At 40.7% G+C, this 5448-nt stretch overlaps 1 long non-coding RNA gene across 1 annotated transcript; it reads left to right on the forward strand.

Annotated features, from left to right (window-relative positions):
- The first annotated feature begins 2979 nt into the window (after positions 1-2979).
- LOC109945561 (uncharacterized) lies at positions 2980-5005 on the forward strand. The gene is made up of 3 exons (XR_002268791.1): positions 2980-3529; positions 3602-3741; positions 4790-5005. It is a non-coding gene; the product is annotated as an uncharacterized lncRNA (long non-coding RNA).
- The last annotated feature ends 443 nt before the right edge of the window (positions 5006-5448 follow it).

Genomic DNA, 5448 nt, shown 5'->3' on the forward strand with positions numbered 1-5448 from the left:
TAGGTGGCTTCTAGCTTTCCATAATTTGACCATTAGTGTAAATTGTGTTTGCTTTTGTGCTTGATGTGCCGATAGAATGTTTGTGGCTTGTTTGCCTAAACCCAAAACTAGGCCATGTTCTTATTTAGTGAACCATGACCCAAATTTAAATTTTTCGTTATCTCTCCATGACCAAGCCCATGCAAATAAATGTTTAGATGATTTCGTTGTTGGACATAAAGTGTACCCGAGCTTAAAACAAGAATATCAAGTCATGTTTCCAACCAAAACCATTCCCTTGTTCGGTTGGTGCAAGTAGATATCTCTATTTTGCCTCTTCTTGAAGATCATGTCGTTATTTTATCAACCTAACTTAGGAAAGACATGTCCAATCATTTTCTTAAGTTTGATGCCTTTGGTTTTCTCATATCTATCGAAGGCATACCAACTTAATCTTATGATTGTTTTCCCTCCGTATCTAATAGATACTGATCCTTGACCTTGTGATCTCTGCGATGGACATAGAAATATGCTTGGGCTGAAGTATCAGTCTCCCATCGTACTCACTCACCAACCAATTTAGGTTATAGCCATGCCTTGTTCGTTTTATCGGGCCATGATCTATTTGACTCTCTACTTGTAACCGTTTTGATAGGTAGATTCTCTTCATATATTATCACCCTTGCTCAATCTATTGGTGTGGCGTGAGATTTCTTATTGGTTACGTCTGGTAATGGTGTTATGACTAAAACTGATGGTGTCGCGACAAGACTAAGGGCCTCCTGTGAATGTACACACATGGTTGTGCTGCTCGGCACGCGCTGGTATCGCGGTTAGTAGTTATAATCCATTATGAGATTATATCAATATGTTATCTCTGCACAAATTGATCTTACCACGTGGGATTCATTGTTGGTGAAGTTTTGTAATGGTGTCATGGTTAATGACTTATGGTGCCGCAGCAAAACTGAGAGCCTCCTGTGAATACGCACACAGGACTGTGCTGCTCGTCGGATGCTGGTATCAAGGTCTCTGGTCATGATTTACTGTGGAACTACCCTGATGGTTATCTTCTGTGGACCTTCCCTTGAAATAATTTTTATGTTGTTTGTCGAAGTGATCAAGCAACATCTATCATCTCTGTTGGATAAAAAGGGCATACCATTTTCTTGTGTGGTCTCTTTTTCCTTGACTTTGATGGTGACTTCACACATACAAGTTCCCTTTACGTCCTTTGTGTAAAGGTGAAGCCTTAAAGTTTTTTAGTGTTGAGAGACAATTGATTAGCTCTCAAAATGGAGATATGTTTCCCCCTACTGCTGAAATGCAGGAGTTTGTTCATTCGCTCCCTTATTTAATCCATGTATTCCCTAACCAAGTCAGTTCATCTCACATGCTGAAACGGATGGACAACCTGACCAAATGGATTTCTACCCAAATACATGATCACTTGTTAAACAAGGTGAACTCTCGATCTTTGGATTATCGATGGATGATAAGAGGACTTGCTCAATGTCAAAAGTAGTTCAACAAGTTGGTTTTACTAACTTGTAACTGCTTTGTGAACAAAGGTTGAGTTTTGAGATAAATTTGTCAAGTTGTCTAAACTCACTTTGGTTCAACCCATCCTAAGAAAGTACTTACAAAAATCAAGTTAAGTCAACTGATAAACACCTAATCATCGCTCTAGTCATGCCTTGATCGCCTCATGTGTGCTTTTCCAACATGTGTGATTAGGCGGAGTCAGGTTAGCGCTAGATGAAATGAGTTGATCGCGGAGTCAACATCAATGGATCTTTTCATTGATATTTTCTCGAATCTCTATCATCTTTCGTGGACTTGAAATCTCTGGTTAGCTACATGTTAACCGCGATAGTATTCGACATCCACACCCGTCTCATGTTCTATGAACTTACCGTGACCACTTGTTGGTAAACCTCTTTTTGTGTGTTTTACCCAAGAGGCTGCATCTAGTTCTAAAGTCACATATATACCGCTCGCTCAACAGACTCAGATAATACATTATTATCAGAAAAAGCAAACTGCACACATGGAACCTTATGTGTTCTTCTGGCAGGCATCGTCTCTATTGATGGACATCTTAAAGTGGTACATGCTATATCCACTAGAGAAACAACATCCTGAGACACTCGCCTTTGCTTGGAACTGCCTTATATTATCGCTGATATGGACAGGAGTTACATGCTTCTCTACTCTTAGAAGTCTTTCCTTCCGAATCTTGGGACGAGATTCTTTTAAGGGGGAGAGTTGTAACACCTCAGGTGTTTATCCTCTCCTCGACCGGCCACGAGTGCGGACTTTAACACGTGATAGCGGTGAATAAAATGGACACTAAATTTTAATCATCTTTGTCATTCACGATTTTGATATCATATCTGTCTCTGTTTATCTAAGCTGTCCAAACAGTTTAGAGAATTTTTGGACCTTAAAATCTCTCAAGATGTTGAGTCCATGCTGTTCGAAGATGTTTATTAAACGAATATGTTTTCAGAAAGAGTTTGATTCTTTTTATAATTCGATCACGTTGAATATCCAAGAAAAACAAGGTGTAAAATTATTAATCACTTTGTTTTCTAGTCGAATGAATTATGGCGGCGAAATTCGTCTAGGCTCGATTAAATTAAATATCGCTTAAGATATCAAAGCTGATGTCATTGATTTGGTCCATTTATACCTCTCTCAGTTTTAACCTTAAAATAATGCGATTTGTTTAGACTCAATATTTAGAACCCAGCTACTTGCACAAAAATATAAATCATAGATGAAATTAAATATTAATTAAGTAAAACAAATATAGAAGATAAACATTCCACCGCCCAACCATTTCTTTTTCCATGCCATCAAACTCTCTTGGACTTCTCCTGCGTACACATATATTTCCACGCGTCTCCTGTCCTTGCCGCTGAAACATGACGTTCTTATCTTGTGCATGCAGTAGGAATTCTTGCTCCACGTATTTGGACGTTGTGCTTCCATGAAGCAGAGTAGTACTCGGCTTCCTCCACAAGACATGCTCGGCCTCGGCAGTGTGCTGGACGCTAGAGCCGCGTCTCCATTTGCCGGACGTAGCCTCAACTCTGCCCTACATGGCGAGCTCTGCAAGCGCCGGCAGCCTTGGCGCACAACGCCTCTGCATGGTCGCTGGTCATCAGCCATGGACGAGCCCAACGTCGCGCTGAGCTTCGCTTCTGGTGGCCGCCGACTCAGCTCGTTATCGTCTACAGCTAGCCGTGGATCTCGCCTGGACCTCGTCGTTCCTGCTCGACAACGCTTCGGCATGCCGTTGAGTTTTGCCTCACCTCGCCGTCAAGGTTCCCTAGCGCGCGAGCTCCCTCTCCAGCCTTCCCCGGCGCACGCGCCCTCGCTTCCTAGTTCCGTCGATCGCCGCTCGCCAAGCTTACGCACCCGATGCTCCTACTTCAATATCCGTGTCCTTCTCTGTTGCTGCAGCAGGCTACGAAGCTCCGCCACACTGCATAGCAGCCACTACTCCTCGCCATCAGGCCTGATGACTGACTCACTGACACCGGTGAGCGTCATTATTTTTTTTGTGAATTTTAAGTTGAATTACTAGCTGTTGATATTGTGTGGTGGTCGCAAGCGCTCGATGTGGAAGAATGGAATTAGATGAAGAAAGCGAGGTTCATCGTGGTGCTCACCAGGTGCTCGATAAAATGACTGAGTTACGAAACCCTCGCCGACTTCGTTGTTCTTGTGATTATCGAGCCAGATTCAGTTATGGTGAGTGACTTGCTACTCCTGCATAATATATCGAAGCATGGAATGGTTTAGTATACTAGTTGCGATAATTTCCTTGTCGTGGTTAGGATGCATGGTGACAATATTAGATGTTTGCTGATGTGTTCTTACCGAGTAGCCGATTCTATTGGTTCGAGGAAAGACTCGAACTACAACCCACTATCGATGTCGTAGTTTCGAGTGAATTTAGTATTAGTGCGATATTTAACTTGTGATCGACGAAAAGCCCGAAGTAGTATTCATTAATCGATGTAGTGGATTTGAGCTGAATTTAATATTAGCGCGCATTTTTGTTAGCCGAATTGTTAGATAGATTGAATAAATATGAGTGGTGCGAAATAAAATTAAAATAGTTCTTTGTGAGCGATGTGGTATAATTTATACAGCGAGGGATAAGTTTAGCATTTAATTAATTAGTCGATAAGTTCTGTCTAGGCTAATTGTGTTAAGTGTGTTAGTTTACCTATCCATATGTTACTCTTAGGAGTTGATAGTGGTGAATTTAATTAAGTAAAATTTTGGTAGTATACTCTAGTTAAAAACTATAGAACTTATGCCTTGTTTAATGTTTTTTAATATTCGGATTAGGTTCGAGTAAGTTAGAGAACATGATCGATGTGTTGGGTTGTATAAACCTATTTGGTGTTTGATTTAGTTGATGTGCTATGCCTGATAATCTAGATTAGTAGTTCTAAAATCTAGTTAAAGTATTTATATTCATCACCTTAAGTTATAGGTATCCATGGTTGTTGCGTCTAAGTATTGTTAGCCTTCGGTGTTATGCTTTAGCTAAGTAAAGCATAGATCTTGTGATAAATTATTGCTTCGTGATGTTGACTTAGATCCGGATGAGCTAGAAAAGCGAGATTATGGTGTTTAGTCATTTATCGATGTCTACTGTTTACTTATGGGAGTTGTTTTGTGCCTCTCCATTAAGTGTTTAGTTTTCTACTGTGTAGCATTATTTATCTTGTGCTATTCCTGCTCATATTCAACCATGTGCATCATGCATTTCAATTTGGTGCGCTAGTTGATCACGTGATGCGGAAGACGAGCTGAGTCAACCAAAAGATGTTGTTAAGTGTGGGCTTCTTCGCAAGGCGATGCTGATGAATGAACTTAAGGATGGATGACCCGAACAAGTGTCGGACCAAAAGGTGATCGCCAAGTGGACGTCATCTAACAAACACTAACCTAGTGTTATTCCAGGCAAGCCCCGGTGCATGCAACCCCTTCCTTGTGTTTTTAAATAATTTTTACACACTTTAAGTCTAGTGATATGTGCATTAGGTTTATAGGAGTTGCTTGGAAACCCTTTGATGCATTGGCTACCTTGAAATCCATTCCTTTTATAGATACTTTTGGTGAAGTATCAAATATTGTTTACAAAAAATGCTTAGCCCTGCTTAGATCTTGTGGATAGAGGTTGTCTTTTGCAATACTGCCTAGCTCAGGGGTTATCCTGAGGAAGGATGGCTTCTACCTGCAAGAATATTTTCATTGGGAGCATGGTGGGATCTTACTGGAAAGTTCCCTATAATGCTCTTTTCATCCTAAGGAACACAAAACAATCCTAAGGATGAAAGTACTTAAATTGAGACTTGGGCTAGGAACAGGTGATGCTCCACCTAGGTTAATTAAGGATTGGATACGTATGTAGGCCTGTATGATAAAAGATTATCTTAACTG

Source organism: Zea mays, chromosome 4 (assembly GCF_902167145.1).
Source record: "Zea mays cultivar B73 chromosome 4, Zm-B73-REFERENCE-NAM-5.0, whole genome shotgun sequence".
NCBI lineage: Eukaryota > Viridiplantae > Streptophyta > Magnoliopsida > Poales > Poaceae > Zea > Zea mays.